Source organism: Amblyomma mixtum, chromosome 5 (genome assembly GCF_055824585.1).
Source record: "Amblyomma mixtum isolate Tamu chromosome 5, ASM5582458v1, whole genome shotgun sequence".
Taxonomy (NCBI): domain Eukaryota; kingdom Metazoa; phylum Arthropoda; class Arachnida; order Ixodida; family Ixodidae; genus Amblyomma; species Amblyomma mixtum.
In genome coordinates, this window is record NC_143016.1 from 190,276,559 (window position 1) to 190,298,864 (window position 22,306).

Sequence of the window (22,306 nt, forward strand, 5' to 3'; positions counted from 1 at the left end):
ATATGGGTCAAGAGGCAACTGTTTCTTTAATGTGCGCTGAAGTACGTCCCAATGGAAAATCGGGTCCCAGCAGTCTAGGAATACGCGCTCCTATGGTTTCGGGCTTTTTGCATAAAAAGCAGTTTGTTGACCACGGTATGAAGATGCCTTTTTCCTGAAGCCAGGTCTTAACTGGAAGTGTGTTGGTATGTAGCTTAAAGAAAAAGGTTTTAACTGAAGGTAATATTGGCATTTTCTTTACTCTTTTGAGTACGTTTTGTCCAGGGCGTCCACGGTGTGGTAAACGGTATAACGGTACAGGTAGCATGGTGTGAACAAGGTCCTTATACAGTTTCTTCCTACTAACACTGCACAAGTAGTCTTGTGAAAACCGCACGTTTAACAACCTGAACGCGAGCACTACTTCGCGCAGATAACCAGTCACAGCGCCACATGTGTTCTCACATGACGTCACAATGAATCCTGGGAGAAGTCTACGTAGCCTCAACTGCATCACGGTGCGGAGAAAGGAGTCATTTTGATCCCTTAAGAAAAGAAATCGTGACACGACTTGCCGCAAAAACAAGTGAACCAGACCTAGCCCACCACACTTGACTGAGATAAACAAATTAGTTCGGCTAGATCTCTCCCAGGTCGAGGACCAAATGAAAATAGCGAGGACACGATGGATATTTTGTATGCTCGTTCGCGATGCACACAACACGTTCATCACATACCATATTTTTGAAATTAGGAAGACATTGGAGATAGTCGCACGGGAAAACATTGACAGCTGTCTTCCCTGCCATGCATCAGCCTTTTCTTTTGCCATCGTTGTTTGATCGGTCCAGTATTGTTCAGGATCACGATAACACTCGAGGGGCGCACCGAGGTATGGTTTAGGAACTGTTGACCAATGAAGGCGACAAAATTGCTCCGGCGTGGCGTCCCAGTCTCCATGCCAAAATCCATAACATTTGTCCCAATTTATCTGGGCTCCGGTGTATTCGCAAAATTGTTCAACAACAGCTGTGGCTTCTTTAATGCTTTCTTTGTTTGCGCATAATACGGCGATATCATCCGCGTAGGCCAAGATTTTTATTTCTGCCTCACGTACTCTATATCCTGTTATGCGTTCATTGTTTGCAATTGCCAAACATAGCGGCTCAAGGTAAGCCGCGAACAGCAAGGGCGAAAGAGGGCATCCCTGCCTCACCGACGAGCGAACGCTCAGGCTGTCTGTCAGTTCCCCGTTTACGATGATTCGCGTTGAGCAGTCAGTGTACGCCATTCTGACGCCTTCAGTGATAACGCAGCCTACGTTAGAATGCTCTAAAATGCAGAGCAGAGCCTCGTGCGAGACACGGTCGAAGGCTTTGGCCAGATCAAGCTGCATCATCGCAACGCGCTCGCCAAAAGCGTCACAACACTCGAGGACCGTTCGCGCGACATGCACGTTTGTTGCAATGCTTCGGCCTTTGATACCGCAAGTCTGATGCGGCCCTACCAACTTTGTTATAACGCGCTGAAGTCGTGTCGCTAAAACCTTCATAAATATTTTGTAGTCCACATTGACAAGGGTTATCGGGCGATAAGACCCTGGCAAGAGACGTTTTGCTTCATCGTCACTCTTTGGTATCAGCACGACGTGTGACGTTGTGAATGATAAAGGAACTCGCTTTTTCTCGTATGCCTCAGTGATGACATTGTGCAAAATCTGAGCAACAGAACAGTTGAAAGCTTTATAAAAGGCAGCTCCTAGGCCGTCAGGCCCGGTTGCTTTACCAAGGGACAGGTCATCTATTGCGCGTTCTATTTCACTGACGGTTATCGGTTCTTCCAGTTGCGTCTGTACTTCTTCGTCCAGCTGTGGCATAAAGGAAAGAAATTCTTTCTGGAAGCTGTCTTTCGTATCACGTGGGTGACCTATCAAGTTTCGAAAATGCTCGGCCATCACTGTCTTGATAACCTTTTGGTCAGTCGTGATCTCGTTTCCGTTGACAAGCTGCCGGATTTCTTTCCGACATGCGTATCTTTTTTCGTCGGATAGTGCGCGCTTTGTTGGCGTTTCTCCCGCCCACAGTTTCTCGGATCTTGCTCGTACAATTGCCGCTTTGTATCTTTCTGTGTCTATAGTTTCGAGCTGTGTTTTCACCCGCCTTATTTGTTCAGTACATTTACCGGGCTGAATGTTTTCCATGCTTATCAAGAATTCTAGTTCCTGGCGAAGTTTTGTTTCGTTTTGTTTATGGTTGAACTTAATAATGCTGCTTCTTTCGATGGCTATTATTTTAACTCTCTGTTTAACCTCTTCCCATTCAACTCCGAACTGGTTTGGCTCCAGTGTGAGCAACTTCTCTAATTCTTCCGTTACTGCGCTAACAAATGCATCATCTTCCAAAAGCTTCACGTTAAACTTCCAGAGATTCCAGTTGAACCGACTTTTGTTTTGCCTTCTTCCAAACGTTGCAGTTACCAAGCAGTGGTCACTAAACTGGACTGGTTGCACTTCATATGCTGCACATGAAGAAACCAGTTCGGGTGATGCGTATAATCTGTCTAATCTCGCGTGGCTGTCACGTTGAAAATGGGTGTACTGAGGACGTGTACCATTCGTCAATACGCTACCAATGTCTTCTAAATCATAATCATGAACCAGGGCACTTAATACTTCTGCGCTCTTGTCCCGAACTCGTGTGCGTTTAGCGCGATCATCCATTGTACATACGCAATTAAAGTCGCCCAACAATATCAACACTTTGTGACAGTTAAGGTAGGCTTCAACACGTTCAAAGAAAGATCGACGCTCGGTCTCAACGTTGGGTGCATAGACACAAATGACACGGAAAGATAAATCATAAACAGCAAAATCAACAACTAAAAGGCGACCACTTTAGCATGACAACACTGACTGTACACAGATCCCCAAGTTATGACGGATGAAAAGGGCGCAACCACCTGATCTACCATTCACCTGACAAACGCATACATCGAAATGCGTACGGCAATTGGACACCATTCGGTCGGTCAGTTCTTGGCTTTCGATTTTCGTCTCTTGTACGGCAACTAAGTGTAATTCTTTATCAAGAAGAAGGCGGCTTAGCTGACACTGTCGCCTTCTTGCACCTAGCCCCCGGACATTTAACGTTGCTACGCGTAGCATTTGCCCGAGATTAAGAGCCATGGTAACACAATGGAATGGTGCCCATCCCCGGAAAGAATTCTCGCTCTCCAGGTCTGTGTGCCCATATACACACCGCAAGTCTGCCAACAAAATATACACTGGGGCCTGCAGGAAGAACCTTGGTGCCAACAGCACCTTTGCTCGACACGAAAAGAAAACGGCACATCGACACAGCCATAGAGCTCAGAAATCCCCCCGTTCCCATTGTGACGAAGGCAACACAAAGCTACGGAGGCGGTTTACCCGCCTGCCGAGAGTCGACCGGAATGTTCGGTCGCGGCTTGAACGACGCCCGCCTACCTGGCGTTTTCTGCGGCGGCTCGTCCCCGCCGCTTTCGTCCCGCTGCTGCAGCATACTGGTGGTGTCTTCATGCGTCCGCTTCCCGGCTGCGGGACTCACTGATTCACGGGACGTGTCCATGTTCTCTGCTTCTCTGCCGCGGTGTGGTCGTCGCTCACGTGCGGTTCAGGCTGCTTTTTTTCCTCGCCTTTCGGCGTAGCCACGACGTCCTGGGCAGGCGGTTGTTGCTGTTCCTCGGCGTTTGCCACCACGACAGGTTCCTGCGTAGTTTGCAGTTGAGGCTGAGTTGCCGTTGGCAAATGCGCTGGTTGTCTGCCTCCCGCCGACGATAACTCCTCGACGTCCGCCTCATCCATTAGCAAGTCGGACGTATCCTCCTTGCTCCCCAGTCCGGTGACGCTGGCATATGTCCGCTCGCACTGGCTGTCTTCGTGTCCGAAGCGCCGGCAGGCACCACACCGTGGGATGCGGCACTCGCGGCGTATATGACCCGTGCCGCGACAGCGAAGGCAGAGCGGAGCCCTGCCCGGCACAACCGCGAGGGCCAGCTCACCTGCAACACTTAGCTGATGGGGCACATCGTCGATTTGCACTCCAGCATTCAGCTTCAGTGTCACGAGCCTGGTGGTAGAGCCCTTGTCGGTCACTCCTTGGACCCGCCAACGCTCGCGGGCGACTTCAGTGACTTTGCCGAACGGGGCGAAGGCGACGCGTACGTCCTCATCCGGTACACTGTGGAGAAGCCAGTGCACCTTCATGCGGACGTCCCTGTAGGCCGGGTCGATGACGAGGCAGCGCTGCTTCTTCACTTGCAATTCACCAATGCTGGCTAGCTTCTTCGCCGTTTCAGCGTCCTTGAACGTGACAGCCCAAACATGGCTCATGCGGTACGCCCCAAGGCGATAACCTCGGTGAGCACCGACTGTTGAGCGTGGGCGTCGCGGAAATCTTCTACCCGGTACGGGCGAGCACTTACGCCCGCGTGCAAAAAAACTGTATTCACAACGAACGGACCTGTAGGCAAACTGGGCAGAACGACCTGGTACTCACTATCAGTTGACATAAACCTGTTTCCGCGGCCAGACATGGCCGCTGTAGCCGCTCGAACGGAGCCCGTCATCACACGTTCGTTCGCTTCGGCGCCCGGAAGTGGAATCCACTCGGCCACGACTGCGGATGTCTTCGGAACAGTGCATTAGGAACCTCTTTTTGTAGGTATGCCCTGCATGCGAATAAAAAATGTGAGCCTGTCAATTAGGACACGCAGCCGACAGGATTCGAACCTGTGCGGGGAGACCCCAATGGATTTCGAGTCCATCGCCTTAACCACTCGGCCACGACTGCGGCTGTCTTCGGAACAGTGCATTAGGAACCTCTTTTTGTAGGTATGCCCTGCATGCGAATAAAAAATATGAACCTGTCAATTAGGACACGCAGCCGACAGGATTCGAACCTGTGCGGGGAGACCCCAATGGATTTCGAGTCCATCGCCTTAACCACTCGGCCACGACTGCGGCTGTCTTCGGAACAGTGCATTAGGAACCTCTTTTTGTAGGTGTGCCCTGCATGCGGATAAAAAATATGAGCCTGTCAATTAGGACACGCAGCCGACAGGATTCGAACCTGTGCGGGGAGACCCCAATGGATTTCGAGTCCATCGCCTTAACCACTCGGCCACGACTGCGGCTGTCTTCGGAACAGTGTATTGGAACCTCTTTTTGTAGGTATGCCCTGCATGCGAATAAAAAATATGAGCCTGTCAATTAGGACACGCAGCCGACAGGATTCGAACCTGTGCGGGGAGACCCCAATGGATTTCGAGTCCATCGCCTTAACCACTCGGCCACGACTTTTTCTTTCTTTATTGCCGGGCTCCGACACGGTACACAAACACTAAAGGAAATTGACATTGTACCCCTTTCAGGTGGTACTCACACTCAACCGTCTGCTGCAGGCATCGTCATGCTAAAAGTCCTTTAAGGACACCAAAGGCTCTACCCTCGAGAGCCACTCAGGAACGTGAGCAGCCGTTTTCTGTATTTCGACAAACCAGTGCACACTCTCGCGGAAGTAAATTCGTGCAGGCCTCGCATCCGGTTCACAGCTGTATCCAGCCATTCGTGAGCGCCAAATAGCGTGGAGGCCCAGCAGCAGTATTGCATCATAAGGCACTCCCTCTTCGTTCTGTAGAGGGAGATACCGTATTCCATACGTGTCTAGAGGCAAGTCTTTCTTCAGCGTTCTTTGCAAGACGTCCCAGAAGTAGACGCCTTCCCAGCAGTGCAAGAATACATGATCGATTGTCTCTGGCTTCTTACATATCAGACAATCTGAACCCCAAGGAAGAAACATTCCCTTTTTCTCCATAAACGCTTTCACGGCCAGTGTTTCTGTGTGTAATCTGAAAAAGAAGCTTTTGGCTGCTGCTGGTACCTGCATTTTCTTCACCCTCTTCAACACATTAGCGCCCTGGCCTCCACGGTATATGGCCCTGTACAGTGGTTCAGGCAGAACAACATCTCGTAAATCCCGATAGAGTGTTTTCTTTTTTACAGTAGAGAGGTACTGCTGCGAAAAACGAGCAGCTAAAAATCTAACACTCATAACCACTTCTCTGGTGTAGCCAAAAATACGACCTTGAATGTTATCTGTTCCAACAATCCATTCCGGTAATGCATGGCCCAGCCTTACTTGACAGATTGTGCGCAAGAACGGGTCACTCGCGTCTCGAAAGAATAAAAATCTGCTGACGATTGGGCGCAAAAACAGATGGCCGAGCCCTAGTCCTCCGTCTTTTACACTTCTGAACAAATTTGTCCGGCTGCATCGTTCCCAGCTCGAGGCCCAGACAAACACTGCAAAGATGCGGTGCAGTTTCTGCACGTTAGTTCGCGAACAGTGCAGTACCTGCATCACGTACCACAAACTGGCAAATGTAGATAACATAGCCCCTTTCCACTTGTCAGTTTTTGCACGGGTGTCTTCCAGCTGCCTTTTCCAATGCGGTTCGCTATCTCGATAGCATTCCAGTGGGACACCTAAATACTTCACTGAGGTCGTCACCCAGGACACATTCGCAAAGTTAACAGGAGTGGTTGGCCACTCACCATGCCAGAAGCCAATACATTTGGCCCAGTTGACTCGACTTCCTGTCGATTGACTAAATTGCCGAACACAATCAATGGCCTTCCTTATGCTCTCATAATCAGTAGCGAAAACAGCTACGTCATCCGCATAAGCCAGCAACTTAATTTCTGTCGCTTCTAACTTAAAACCTTGAATACCGTTATTCTGTATTATGCTCAAACACAGGGATTCTGTGTATACACCAAACAAAAGAGGGCTTAGGGGGCAGCCTTGGCGCACCGAACGCTTCACGCTTATGGGGGCGCCCAAACTCTTATTTACTATTAGTCTCGTTGTGCAGTTTCGGTACGCCATGGCCACTCCCTTCCTGATGACTGACCCGACATTCACGTGATCCAAAATTAAAAACAAAAGTTCATGTGCCACGCAGTCAAACGCTTTTTCCAGGTCTAACTGAAGGATAGCAACAGGACTGTTCGTAATATGACAACACTCAAGAACACATCTTGCTTTATGAATATTAGACACAATACAACGACCTTTGATGCCGCACGTCTGATGAGAACCAACTATCACATTCATTGCGCTTTGTAACCGCCTTGCTAGCACCTTCATGAATATCTTGTAGTCCACGTTCGTAAGTGAAATCGGCCTGTAGGCTGTAACATGCTTTAACTTTTCACTATCTTCCGTTTTCGGAATTAGGACAGTGTAAGATGCGCCAAAGGAAGGAGGTAGTGCTTTTAATTCGTATGCGTCATTAAAGAGTACCGTTAACAAAGGGGAAATGTCTTGATGAAAGGCTTTATAGAAAGCCGCACTTAAACCGTCTGGTCCAGGCGACTTACCCGAGTTTAAATTTCCTATTGCTGTTTGCACTTCGGATTCAGTAATTGGTGCCTCTAATCTCTGTTTCTGTTCGTCATCTAATCTTGGCATCGCTCCTAGAAACCTTCCCTTGAATGTGTCGATGTCTACGTCGTGTTTTGCGAAAAGCGCCTGATAGAATTCAGCAAAAGCTTGCTTTATATGCGTTTCGTCATCTGCTACGACACCTCCCCATTCAAGTTTATCAATCCTATTGCGCTCAGCCCGTGCTTTTTCCATGCCCAATGCTCGTTTTGTTGGTGTTTCACCGAAAACCGCCTCTTCGGCTCTCGCACGCACCAGCGCACCGCGATAACGCTCTTGTTCCATAACTTCAAGCTTTTGTTTAATTTTCTTTACGTCCTCAATCCACTTACCAGGAGCTTTACTCTCCTGCTCAATTAGTTTCCGCAGCAGTTCTCTTAAATCCTTTTCCTTTATTTTTTCCTCTTTTTTCAAGCAGCTAGCCTTTTCAATTGCGTATATTTTAATTTGCTGCTTACATAGTTCCCACTGCTCCCATAACTTTTGTCTTGAATTTGGCTCTACTTTGCCAATTTCTTCTTTTATATTGTCACAAAAACGTTCACACTTTAACAGCTTATCACTAAATTTCCACAAGTCCCAATTAAAAGCATTGTCCCGTTTTGCTGCTCCTATCCTACACTGTACCAAACAGCGGTCCGAGAAGGGCACAGGTTCAACCTTGTAATTGTTGCATTTTGGCAGCAGGTCTACCGCCATATAAATACGGTCTAGACGTGCGTGACTCGTACGCTGAAAGTGTGTAAATTGCACATCCCGCTCACCCTCTAAACAGTCAGCCACATCTTCAATATTCCATTTTCCCACTAACTCGGACAGTCTTTCGGTACTTATGTCTCTGAATATTCTATCACTTGTTTTGTCACGCGCAGCCAAGACACAGTTGAAATCACCCATGACGATCATTTGCCTTTCGACAGTGAAGTACTCCTCAACTTTTCCAAAAAAGGCTGCCCTCTCGTCAACTTTGTTAGGTGCGTAAAGGCAGATCATTCTCCACTCCACATTCATGTAAGCATAATCAAGCACAATAAATCGTCCATGAGAACATGTTGCATAAGCCTGAACAACCAGGCCCGGCAGCTTTTTGACGAAGAGCACACACCCAGCCGACGTTCCAACTGCATGAGCCACTACTGCGTAATACCTACACGTGAAACGCTGCACCATGCTCCCGGTCTCTTCCTCCCCGTCTACTTTAGTTTCTTGTACCGCCAAAAGGTCAATGTCACAGTCTGTTATAAGTCGATATACTTGACTCTGTTTTCTTTTCCCCGCCAACCCCCTTAAATTAAGTGTGGCTATTTTCAGACAACATAGCGGAGCCATTTCGACAAAAAGGTGTAGAGACCGAGAGCATGGCGCTTACCTCTCACGTCCAGCGTATCGCCAGACGCTTTGTGTGACGCCAGGGTCCTCAGGTCGGTCGCCGTGGCCTTGCCGCAAAGGTGAACTTGCGGCGACTCGTCTTTCAGATGAAACGTTGGGGCGTGGCTTGAATGCAGGCCTCCGGGCCTGCGCAGCCTTCGTTGGAGGCTCCTCTGCAGTGGTGGTAGTATCGTTGGTCCCTTCGTTGAGAGTCAGATTGTGAGGGCGCTTGACGGGAGCACTAACGGTCGCCATGCGGCTGTCGCCGTCATCCCTGCCCTCGTCGCTGCACATAGGTTCGGGCACCTCGGTTTTTGAAGCACCTGCAGATCCGCCGTCCCCTGCCGTTTCGGTCGCCGCGGCGCCTGGAAGTTCAGGCTCCTTCCCTTGGTCGCTGGGCGTCTCGGTGTCCTCCGCGGAAGCAGGTGAGGAGACGGTGGCTGCTGCTGCCTTCTCCGCTCCCCCTGCCCCCTTAGCCGCCTCCTCAGCTTCAGCGGCATCCATTTGCAGCTCCGCCTTTTCGTCCTGCAACGCATCCCGTGGCCGATGCGTAGGTGCGAATGCAATCAGCCTCACCATGACCGAATCGCTTACATTTCTGACAGCGAGGAATTTTGCATTCCCGCCGTACGTGTCCAGTGCCGCGACAGCGCAGACATTGCATTGGCCTACCAGGCAAAACCACAAGCGCAAGCTCTCCCGCCACCCTCAGCTGATGAGGAATGTCTTCGACTGTTACGCCTGGCTTCATCTTCAATAAAACAGTCCTTGTAGTAGAGGCCTTTTCAGTCATTCCTTGAACTCGCCACCTTTCGCGGGTCACTGCGGTGATCTTTCCGAACGCTGCAAATGCCGTTCTGATGTCCTCGTCATCGACGCCGGGCAGCATCCAATGCAGCCGTAGTTTGACGTGCTGCTCCTCAGGGTCGATGATCATGCACCGGCCCCCTTTCACTCGCATTTCCTTCACGGCGAGCAGCCGCTTGGTTGCCTCGGGAGTGCTGAGGGTCACCGCCTATACGTGGTTAACCTGGTACGCCCCCACCGCTATCACGTCAGGGAGAGTTCCGTTCTTGACCAGGGCGTCGCGGAAGTCTTCGACTTTGAAAGGCCGCCGTCGCACATCGCCATGAAGAAAAACAGTGTTTAACACCAGCCGTCCGGTAGGCAAAGTTGGCAAAAGAACCTGATACTCGTTATCAGCAGTTTCAGCAATCCTGTTTCCGCGGCCGGCACGGGCCGCAATCGCTGCTCCAGTGGAGCCCATTCTACAAGCGTCCGTCACGCTCGGTGGCCGGAAGTAGAATGAACCACTCGGCCACGACTGCGGCTGTCTTCGGAACAGTGCATTAGGAACCTCTTTTTGTAGGTATGCCCTGCATGCGAATAAAAAATATGAGCCTGTCAATTAGGACACGCAGCCGACAGGATTCGAACCTGTGCGGGAAGACCCCAATGGATTTCGAGTCCATCGCCTTAACCACTCCGCCACGACTTTTTTTTTTCTTTATTGCCGGTAAACAAAACATGCAGAGGAATAAAAATCGCTAGCCAAACTTTGGCTGAGGCGACGGATTAAAACTTTTTCATGTCGATCAGTTTGTCCATAACTGCCACCCACTCCGGTGGCTGAGGTTGACTGCGGAGAACATCTCTCAGAGAGGCTACACATTCTATAAAGTTTTCTCTGACTGGTCGTACATTTGCGTCTGCGTGCCTAGCCGCCATACTCGTTTTCCAGATGCTGTGGAGGCCCAGTAGCATAACCATGTCATATGACATTTCGACACTTTCTATAGGCAGAAACCGGATGCCGTAAGTTGTAACAGGTAGTTCTTTTTTTAAAGTTCTTTGCAAGATGTCCCAGTGGAAAACCGGGTCCCAGCAGTCGATAAACACATGTTCGATGGTCTCGAGTTTTTTGCACAGTGTGGAGTCGACGTTCCATGGTACGAAAATGCCTTTATCGTTTAGCCATGTTTTCACCGGAAGGGTACCAGAGTGTAGTTTAAAGAAAAAGGATTTGACGTTCGGTTTTACCGGCACCTTCTTAACTCGATTTAGCACATCTTTGCCTGGGCCTCCGCAGTAAAAGGATCGGTATAAGGGTACAGGTATAAAGATATCTAACAAATCCTTGTACAATTTTTTCCTGGGTACAGCAGCCAGATACTCTGTCGAAAAATGAGAGCTCAAAATGTGAAAGGCAGCCACGACTTCACGTAAAAAACCAGTTACAGCACGATTCGTGGCTGGGCAACTGGACACAACAAATTCCGGTAGCACACTGCCTAAGCGCACCTGCAACATTGTGCGCAACAGAGGATCGGTTTGATCACGCAGAAACAAAAATCTGGAGACAACTTGTTTCAAAAACAAATTGGAAAGTCCAAGGCCACCCCTTTTGACCGGAAGGAACAGATTAGCTCGACTAGTTCGCTCTCAATTCGAGCTCCAAATAAAAACAGCAAACACTCTATGGAGCTTCTGCACGTTTGCTCGGGTGATGAGCAAGAACTGCAACAAATACCAAATTCTGGCTACTAAAAATACATTGCACACACTTGCACGCGCGAAAGCAGAAAGGTCACGTCCTCTCCATCCATCCGCTTTTTTCCTTGCACTCTGCGTTACCTCGATCCACAACTCTGTACTGTTTTTATAGTGCTCTAAGGGTACCCCCAAATACTTCGCAGGGGAGGTCGTCCATTGCATGTTAGCAAACACTGCGGGTGTGCTCTCCCAATAACCGTGCCAAAATCCGATGCACTTGTCCCAGTTAACTTCGCACCCGGTCTTTTTGCAATACGCCCGCGCAACTTTGACAACTTCTTTAACGCTTTCTTGGTCCGCGCAAAAAACAGCAGTATCATCAGCGTAAGCAAGCACTTTTACTTGCACCGACTGAAGAGTGAAACCGCAGATCCCATCATTGTGTAACAGCGATAACAGAAAAGGCTCAAGATAGATCGCAAAGAGCAGAGGTGAGAGCGGGCAGCCCTGCCTGACCGAGGAACAGACAGGCACAGGTTCAGTAAGCTGTTTGTTCACTATAATACGCGTAACACAGTTTTCGTACGCCATCTGTACACCTTGCAATATTACAGAGCCCACGTTAGCATATTCTAGAACGGCGAAAAGAATTTCATGTGACACGCGATCGAAGGCCTTCGCCAGGTCTAGCTGCATCATGGCAACTCGTCCCACGAACGCATCGCAACATTCAAGAACAGTTCTAGCAATATGCACATTCGTTCCAATGGTGCGACCTTTAATACCGCGCGTTTGGTGCGGCCCTACTGGGCCCTTTATAACCTTTTGCAGTCTATTGGCAAGAACCTTCATAAACACTTTATAGTCCACGTTGGTAAGGCTTATCGGCTGATAAGCACCAACGGACAGTAGTTTTGCCTGGTCCTCACTCTTGGGCACTAAAACCACGTGTGCTGTTTTAAATGACGGTGGCATTTTCTTTGTTTCATAAATTTCGGTGAAGACGCAGGGCAGAGCATGGGTGAGTTCGGCTTTGAAACTCATAGAAATCACTGCTTAAGCCATCAGGACCTGGAGATTTTCCGGCACTCAGCTCTTCGATTGCTCTTCCCACTTCGCTTGCGCTGATTGGTACCTCCAGCCCTTGTTTTATTTCATCTCCAAGCTTTGGCATATGAGACAAGAACGTATCTGTAAAGCCCTCTTCTTCAAGCTGACGGCGCCCAAACAATTCCCTATACTGCTCAACAAAATCTAACTGAATCACCTTGCTATCGTTCGTTACCTCGTTTCTGTACCTGATTTGTTTTATTTCATTTTGAGTCGCGTACTTCTTTTCATCACTAAGCGAGCGTTTAGTAGGCACTTGGTCAAGCCATAGACGTTCCGCACGCGCCCTTATCACGGCAGCTGTGTACTTGTTTTTTCCGATAATCTCAGGTTTATTTTTTGTTTCTCTTATCTCCTTCTTATATCTTCCCGGCTGGGAACTTTCCAGGCTTACGAGGAAGTCAAGTTGGCAATGTAGTTCCTTTTCTTTAACACGTTTATCATGGCAAATAACGCTTGCTCTTTCAATCGCGTTCATTTTCACTTGCTGTTTGAAGTCTTCCCATCTAATTACCCAGTTTCCAGGCTCTGCTGATAGCAATGCTTTAATACATTCATTAACTTTACTACCAAAACGTTCAGCCTCGAGTAGCTGTGCGTTAAACTTCCGAAGGTCCCACGAGAAACTAGATTTCTTTTCTTTTTTCCCCAGGGTAAACGTAACTAAGCTGTGGTCGGTAAAAGACATGTTTTTCACCTCGTAGCTGTTGCACAAAGGAACAAGATCAAGGGAAACATACGCTCTGTCCAATCTCGCGTGACTTTCACCCTGAAAATGAGTAAAATGCGATGCTACCGAAAGAACTTCAGCAACATCATCTAAACCATTTTCGTGTACAAGCGCATTCAACGATTCCGCACTTTTGTCGCGGACAAGTCTTTTTGTAGTTCTGTCCTCTGCTTTACATACGCAGTTAAAGTCACCCAAAAGCACAATTAACCGCTCACAGCATACGTATTGTTCAAGACGCTCAAAAAATTCCTCGCGCTCGTTCTCTTTGTTAGGGGCATACACACATATGATCCTCCACAGTAAATTGCAATAAAGAAAATCAACTACAAGCAAACGGCCAGTTTGACACACAGTTAAATTCTGTTCGACAATCCCCATGGAATTCCTAATGAAGACAGCACAACCCCCCGATGTGCCAGACGAATGGCACACACAAATGTCGTAACGTGTCGTAAAAGACTGCACCATACGGTCCGTCTGTTCCTGTCCTTCGACTTTGGTCTCCTGGAGGGCTATTATGTCTAGGTCATTATCGAGGAACAACCGGCTTAGTTGGTACTGACGCTTTTTGGAAGCCAGTCCCCTGACATTAATTGTTGCAATGTGCAACGCTCCAACAGGTGTAGAAGCCATCTAGTTTAGGTACAGGAGCCGTATGGTGCGTACCTGAGGACACAAGGCGACGGCGGAGGGCGACTTGCCTAGTCCATGGTGCTCGATGGGTACAGTGCCGGTATTCCAACGTCTCTTGCACCTCTGCCTCATGCGTACGGACTGGAAACCCAGCCCATGCAGTCCGTCACCAAAAAAGGCCATCTCGCGTCCACAGAAGCCACACACAACGCACTCACTCAACTAAGGCGGCGGCTTAGCCGCCGCTCGTTGATCGGCGGTTATATTCGGCCGCGGTTTCAGCGTCGCTCGCCTCACACCAACAGTCTTCGGCGGTGGCTCGTCGCCCTCGCTCGCCTTAGGCTCTCCATTCGCACTGTGCTCGTGCGGTCGCTTTCCTCCCTGGTTGCTGGTTGACGCATCCGTCACTTTCATGCTTTCAGCATGTTGGGAACGACGGGAGCTGACGCCCCACTCCCCGAGCGGACTTCGCTCTTTGACGTCTTAACATCTGCAGGCGGCGCTTCCTGTTGCTGCAGCTTACTGCTGAGCGTCTCCGCGGTTGCGGTTGTTCCAGGAGTCGATACAGCCGGGGATTTTTCCTTCTCCGCTCCGTCACCTGCCTCTGCTGCAGCGTCTTCCGCGTCAGCCTCGTCCATGACAAGCTCGGATGAGACGTCATTGTTGACTGGGACGGCAGCGCTCGCGTACGTACGTACACAGCTGCTATCCTCATGTCCGTAACGGCGACAGGCGCCGCACATTGGAACTTTGCACTCACGGCGAATGTGCCCAGTACCGTGGCAGCGCAGACACAGCGGAGCTCTGCCCGGTACAACCACGAGAGCCAGCTCACCGCCAACCCTGACTTCGTGAGGGAGGTCTTCCAGTTTCACGCCAGGATTCATTTTCAATGAAACCAAGCGCGTCGTTGCCCCCTTGCTGGCGACACCCTGGACGCGCCACCGTTCCTTGGTGACTTCGCTCACCTTGCCGTACGGGGCGAAGGCTACCCTCACATCTTCGTCGGGCACGTTGTGCAGCAGCCAGTGTAGCTTTACACGGACGTCTTGGTTTGCTGGGTCGATAACTAGACAGCGGCGGTTCTTCACTTGCACTTCCCGGGTAGAAAGAATTTTCTTCACCGCATCCGCACTGGTGAAGGTAATAGCCCACACATGGCTCATGCGATACGCCCCCAAGGCGATAACCTCGGGGAGCAACATCAGCTGAGCCAGCGCATCCCTGAAATCTTCGACCCGATAGGGCGGGCCCGGACGTCAGCGTGCAAAAAGACTGCACAACATTTCCTGTAGGAAGGGTAGGCAGAATCACCTGATATTCATCTTCAGAAGCAAAAATCCTGTTTCCGCGGCAAGACATGGCCGCTGTAGCCGCTCCAACGGAGCCCGTCATCGCACGTCCGTCACGCTCGGTGGCCGGAAGCCGAATTCCACTCGGCCACGACTGCGGATGTCTTCGGAACAGTGCATTAAGAACCTCTTTTTGTAGGTATGCCCTGCATGCGAATAAAACATATGAGCTTGTGAATTAGGACACGCAGCCGACAGGATTCGAACCTGTGCGGGGAGACCCCAATGGATTTCGAGTCCATCGCCTTAACCACTCGGCCACGACTGCGGCTTTTTTTTTATTGCCTGCTCAGACACATACATCACAAGAAAACAAGAGAAGTATACACACACTTAATGGTACGTGGCGTCGGTATGGGCTAAAATAGTCAACCAAACCTTGGCTGACGTAAGGCGCTAAAAGCGTTTCATATGTACAAGCGGCTCTATTCTCGGTACCCATTCAGGCACTTGTTTCAAAGTTTTGTAGGTTTTCAAAATCTGCCTACAGACTCGCGAAAGTACTCCTGCGCCGGCCTTGCATCGATGTCAGCATGTCGGGCCGCCATGCAGGCTTTCCAAATACAGTGCAATCCCATGAGCATTACTGCGTCAAACGGTACACCTTCTTCATTTTCCACTGCTAGGAAACGAATCCCACGGGGGTCAAGGGGCAGATCTTTTTTGAGTGTTCTTTGAAGAATGTCCCAAAAGAACACTCCTCCCCAGCAGTCCAAAAAAACATGCTCGATAGTTTCTGGCTTTCTACATATAAAGCAATGATCACCCCATGGAACATACAATCCTTTCTCTGCCATCCAAGTTTTTACCTCCAACGTTCCGGTGTGCAGCCTGAAGAAAAAGGACTTGGCTCCCGGAGCTACATACATTCGCTTCACACGCTTTAAAACATCGCTGCCTGGATGGGTGCTGTACATAGTTCGATACAGTGGCACAGGAAAAACCAGGTTTGTAAGGTCCTTGTATAGCTGTATGCGTTTTACTTTTGCAAGATATTGGTAGGAAAAACGTGCGCTGAGGAAGTTACAGGAAACCGCAACCTCCTTCAGGAATCCAAAAACACCTCCTGGTATACACTCGGTAGATACCACAAAATCCGGTAAAAGTCTGCTCAATCTGATCTGTACTACAGTACACAAAAACTGGTCCTTCACATCTCGAAGGAAACAAAAACGGTTGACCACTTGCCTCAGGAATAAATGCGACAAGCCCAGGCCTCCTTGACTAACTCTCCGGAAGAGGTTGGTACGGCTTGTCCTCTCCCATACCGACCCCCACACAAAGATGGCCAATACACGGTGCAACTTTTGTACATTGGCGCGTGAGCAGTGCAAAATACTCAGCACATACCACAGTTTGGTAACAAAAAAGACATTGCACACAGTGCTGCGCGCAAACATAGACAAGTCCCCTCCTTTAACCTTCTCCGTTCTTTCACGCACTTCTGCAACTTGGCTCCGCCAGTAGGGCTCACTGTCGCGGTAAAACTCTAAAGGAGCACCTAGGTACCTCGCTGGTGTATCAGCCCATTGCATGTTGGCGAAAGTGCTTGGTTTCGTCGCCCAAGAACCGTGCCAGAATCCAAGGCACTTGCCCCAGTTAACAGCGCTGCCGCTGGCATCACAGAAACGCTTAACAATTTCCACCGTTTTCAAGATGCTCTCATTGTCAACGCAGAAAACCGCCACATCATCCGCGTATGCCAACAGTTTCACTTCGGTTAGCTGTAATTTAAAGCCTTTTACGTAGCTGGTGTCTATTATACTAAGGCAGAAGGGTTCGATATATAACGCAAAAAGTAATGGTGAGAGGGGGCAACCCTGTCGCACAGATCGTTGCACCTCGATCGGTGCTCCTACCGATTTGTTGATTACTAGGCGCGTTGTGCATCCCCTGTAAGCCATTGCGACACCCTTTTGTGATAACTGCTCCCACGTTGACGTGTTGCAAAAGTGTAAACAAGATTTCATGTGGTACAATATCGAACGCTTTCTCCAAATCGAGCTGGAGCATTGCGACGTTCATGTTTAGTGCATCGCAGCACTCCAGCACGCATCTCGCCGTGTGAATGTTAGTGAATATTGACCGATCCCTTATACCGCAAGTCTGGTGTGGTCCAACAATCTCTTTTATAACCGTTTGAAGTCTTTTAGCCAGTACTTTCATATAGATCTTTTAGTCGACGTTCGTTAAGCTGATTGCACGATAGGACTTTACTTGCCTTAAAGCGATTCGATCCTCTGTTTTGGGGATGAGAACTGTATGCGTGGCCAGGAAAGGAGGCGGTAGGCGCTTCCGCTCATATGCGTCTTCTAAAAGGTGGGCTATTATAGGGGCTAATTCATTCTTGAAAGTCTTGTAGAATTCGGCGCCTAATCCATCTGGTCCTGGTGACCTCCCGCGTTTTAAGTCATCGATAGCCAACTCTATTCGGTTCTGAAGTATCATCTGTTCTTTCCTGTAAGTATCTTGGCATCACCTTAACTCATACCCTAACATGGTCTTCGCATATCACGAACATCGCTAATGACGCTAACCGCACCCTTGGCTTCCTACGTCGAAATCTTCGTTTTACTACCCCTTCTATCAAATTATTAGCTTATAAAACATTCGTCCGACCTAAACTAGAATTCGCGTCAGCAGTATGGGATCCTCATCAATCTAACCTTTTCATAATCCTTGAAAAAGTTCAAAACCGCGCTATCCGTTTTATTTATTGTGACTACTCTTACTATACTAGCGTGTACTCTTTAAAATCCAGAGCATCCTTGCCTAACCTTGAAACTAGAAGAAAAATATCTCGACTATGCCTATTCCACAAGTTCTATCATTCACCTTTAGGATCATCTATCATATCAACAGCTAATCGTCCTTCTAGCCGCAACAACCACATCAAGACCGTATACCCACCCGCTGCAAGAACATCTCAATTCCGTTCTTTTTTTGTCATATCATCTCGGGACTGGAACGATCTGCCGCCGGAAGCCGTACTCATCGTCAACTGCATCGACTTCAAGAAAAAGATTGAGGCCATCCTTATGTAATCAGTAATCTTTATGTATCCTGTAATCTTTATGTATCCTGTAATCTTTATGTATCCTGATCTTTATGTACTCTGTAATCTTTATATAATCTGCATATAATCCGCCCATCCCTCATGTAATGCCTCACAACCGGGGCCTTTGAGGTAATAAATAAATAAATAAATATTTCAGCGACAGTAATCGGGCGCTCTAACACCTCTTTTGAGTTGTCATTAATCCTAGGCATCAAAGCCAGGAATTCTGTCCTGAAGATTTCTAATTCTACCGCTCTAAGCGCAAATAGACCTTTGTAAAACAGGGTGAAAGCGTTTTCGATGTCGTTCTGTTCGCTCAAAATAATGCCGTCTTGTTCAACTTCGGAAATCACATTCTTGCGGGCCCATTTTCTTTCCCTTGCCAGTGCTCTTTTAGTTGGTGCCTCACCGGTTATCTCTTTATCGGCTCTGGCTCGTACAAGCGCACCGCGGTATCGGTCGATATCAAACTGTTCGAGCTTATGTTTGAGCGAACAGATGTCAGCCTTGAACGTGCCTGGAGCTGAGTTTTCTTGATTTATTAGCATTTGCAGGCTCTTTCGTAAGTTCGTCTCATACTTATCATTCTCGTACTTTATAGCGCTAGCTCGTTCCAACGCTTTCATTTTAGTTTTTTGCTTGAAAGTCTCCCATTGTTCGCAAACCACTGTGGCTGTATCATCCTTAATTTCTTCAAGCATACTTGACACTTGTTCCTTGAAACCGTCGTCATCTAAAATCTTCGCGTTAAACTTCCATAACTCCCATGTGAATTTATTTTTATTTTCTTTCTTGTTCTTAATATCAAACCAGACAAGACAGTGGTCGCTGAATGACACAGACTGCACATGGTACTCTCGGCAAAGCGCTGTCAATTCGGCCGAAACGTACATTCTATCAAGCCGGGCGTGACTGGCTCCTTGGAAATGCGTAAAGCGAACGCAGTGGTCGTCTTCCAAGCATTCCGCTACGTCTTCGAGCCCAAATTCATCGATTAAGCTTCGAAGTTCTGCCGTGCTGGCGTCTCTGTACGGTGTATCGTTCGCTTTATCTCGCGCCGCTAAAACACAATTAAAGTCTCCCATCAGTACTAGTTTCCGATCGACATCGCAATAATTTTTGAGTCCCTCAAACATCTGTCGTCTTTCCTCGAGTACATTAGGAGCATACAAGCATATCACCCGCCACAGCACTGAACCAAAACTAAAATCGCAAAAAACCATACGTCCTGCAATGTCCGACCGTACGGCCTGCACCTCAAGCCCCAAATGTTGGCGCACAAAAAGAACACAGCCTGCGGATCTCCCCACCGCATGGCTCACACACGCGTAGTAATGTGACATGAAAGGCAGCACCATACTCTCGGTCTCAACATCTCCTTCAATTTTCGTCTCTTGTACGGCAATAATATCTAAAAAGATGCGGCGATGGCGTAGAGGTAGAGCATCCGCCTCGCGTGCAAGAGGACCGGGGTTCGAATCCCGGTGCCACGCAATTCTCCACCGGATTAAAAAAAAAAGACAAACTCCGCGTGTCGATGGAATTGCATAACCAGGCTTGGAGTGCGGCCTGATTTCGGTGACCAGAACCGACAACGCACTTCCTCACCAGAACAGGATTTGCCCACCCTGGTGTAGTACTTGGCCACAACCTTCTATGAACAAACCAATTAACCCTCGGCCCTCAGTCCCCAGCGGCTGCGGAGCAACTGACCAAGGCGGCGGTCAGATCTGTGACGCAGCGGAGGGTGCTAAGAATCTCTGGCTCCGGACAGGCCGCCATTGGAAACTGAACCTGGCAACGTTTAACGCAAGAACCTTATCAAGTGAGGCTAGCTTAGCAGTGCTATTGGAGGAATTAGGCGGTATTAAATGGGATGTCATAGGGCTTAGTGAGGTTAGGAGGACAGATGAGGCGTATACAGTATTAAAGGGCGGGCATGTACTGTGCTATCGTGGATTAGTAGATAGGCGAGAACTAGGTGTGGGATTCCTCATTAATCAGGATATAGCTGGCAACATCGAGGAGTTTTACAGTATTAACGAGAGAGTGGCAGCTATCGTAATTAGGCTTAATAAGAGGTACAAGCTGAAGGTGGTGCAGGCCTACGCGCCTACATCAAGCCATGATGACCAGATAGTTGAAAGCTTCTATGAGGATGTGGAATCGGCAATGACCAAAGTAAAATCACAGTACACTGTACTGATGGGCGACTTTAATGCAAAGATAGGTAAAAAGCAGGCTGGAGACAAGGCGGTAGGTGACTATGGCATAGGTTCTAGGAACAGTAGGGGAGAGTTATTAGTAGAGTTCGCAGATAGAAATAATTTACGGATTATGAATACCTTCTTCCGCAAACGAGCAAACAGGAATTGGACTTGGAAGAGCCCCAATGGTGAGACTAAAAATGAAATAGATTTCATATTGTGCGCACACCCTGGCATCGTAGAGGATGTGGAGGTCCTCGGTAAGGTCCGTTGTAGCGACCACAGAATGGTAAGGTCTCGTGTTAGCTTAGATTTGAAGAGGGAACGGAGGAAACTGGTGAAGCGAAAGGCTATTAACGAGTTAGCATTAAGAGGGAAGGTAGAGGAATTCAGAATGTCGCTGCAAAACAGATTTTCCGCTTTAACTGATGAAGACGACCGCAGTGTTGAAACAATGAATGATAATCTTACAGCTATCGGTACAGAGTGCGCCGCAGAAGTAGGTGGTAGGATGGTTCGACAGGATACCAGCAAGCTATCTCAGGAGACCAAAGATCTGATTAAGAAACGCCAAAGCATGAGGACGTCTAACTCCACAGACAGGATAGAACTAGCAGAGCTATCGAAGTTAATAAATAAGCGCAAGGTAGCCGACATACGAAAGTTTAACATGGAGAAAATTGAGCATGCTCTAAGGAACGGCGGTAGCCTAAAATCAGTGAGGAGAAAACTGGGCATAGGTAAAAACCAGATGTATGCGCTAAAAGACAAACAGGGCAATGTCATCAGCAATATGGATAAGATAGTTGAATTAGCCGAAGAGTTCTACACAAATCTATACAGTAGCGAATGTAATCATCAAGTTACTGAGGGAGGCAGTCAAGCACAGCAATGGGACATCCTGCCAGTAACGAAGGAGGAAGTAAAGAAAGCCTTAGGAGCAATGCAAAGAGGGAAAGCAGCTGGTGAGGATCAGGTAACAGCAGATTTGTTGAAGGACGGAGGAGAGATTGTGCTACAAAAACTAGCCACCCTCTATACGCAATGCCTTGTGACCTCGAGAGTACCAGAAGCTTGGAAGAACGCTAACATTATCTTAATTCATAAGAAAGGAGATGTGAAGGACTTGAAGAATTACAGACCAATCAGCTTATTGTCCGTTGCCTACAAGGTATTTACTAAGGTAATCGCTAATAGAGTCAGGACAACCTTGGACTTTAGTCAACCAAATGATCAGGCAGGCTTTCGTAAAGGATACTCGACAATAGACCACATTCACACTATCAATCAGGTGACAGAGAAATGCGCAGAATATAATCAACCCTTATATATAGCCTTCATTGATTACGAGAAAGCATTTGACTCGGTGGAAACCTCAGCTGTCATGCAGGCATGGCGGAATCAGGGTGTAGAAGAGTGTTATGTGAAAATATTGGAAGATATTTATAACGACTGCACAGCTACTATAGTTCTCCATAAAGTCAGCAATAAAATTCCAATACGGAAAGGGGTCAGGCAGGGAGACACGATCTCGCCAATGCTCTTCACTGCCTGCTTACAGGAGGTATTCCGGGGACTGGAATGGGAACAGTTGGGGATAAGAGTTAATGGAGAATACCTGAGTAATTTGCGATTCGCTGATGACATTGCCTTGCTAAGCCACTCAGGACAAGAACTGCAAAGCATGATCAATCAGTTAGACAGGCAGAGCAGAACGGTGGGGCTAAGAATTAACATGCAGAAAACCAAAGTAATGTTCAACAGCCTAGCAAGGGAACAGCAGTTCGCAATTGGTAGCGAGGTGCTGGAAGTAGTAAGAGAATATGTCTACTTAGAGCAGGTAGTGACCGCAGATCCGGATCATGAGAGGGAAATAACTAGAAGAATAC

At 48.4% G+C, this 22,306-nt stretch overlaps 4 non-coding genes and 2 pseudogenes across 4 annotated transcripts; all 6 read right to left on the minus strand.

Annotated features, from left to right (window-relative positions):
• Positions 1–3,559: 3,559 nt before the first annotated feature.
• On the minus strand, positions 3,560–4,584 carry LOC149345227 (uncharacterized; annotated as a pseudogene).
• Positions 4,585–4,726: 142 nt separating this feature from the next.
• On the minus strand, positions 4,727–4,808 carry TRNAS-CGA (transfer RNA serine (anticodon CGA)). The gene has a single exon. It is a non-coding gene; the product is annotated as a tRNA-Ser (tRNA).
• An 88-nt stretch (positions 4,809–4,896) lies between these two features.
• TRNAS-CGA (transfer RNA serine (anticodon CGA)) lies at positions 4,897–4,978 on the minus strand. The gene has a single exon. It is a non-coding gene; the product is annotated as a tRNA-Ser (tRNA).
• Positions 4,979–5,066: 88 nt separating this feature from the next.
• TRNAS-CGA (transfer RNA serine (anticodon CGA)) lies at positions 5,067–5,148 on the minus strand. Its single transcript has one exon. It is a non-coding gene; the product is annotated as a tRNA-Ser (tRNA).
• Positions 5,149–8,828: 3,680 nt separating this feature from the next.
• On the minus strand, positions 8,829–9,768 carry LOC149345231 (uncharacterized; annotated as a pseudogene).
• A 5,570-nt stretch (positions 9,769–15,338) lies between these two features.
• On the minus strand, positions 15,339–15,420 carry TRNAS-CGA (transfer RNA serine (anticodon CGA)). Its single transcript has one exon. It is a non-coding gene; the product is annotated as a tRNA-Ser (tRNA).
• Between the last annotated feature and the right edge of the window lie 6,886 nt (positions 15,421–22,306).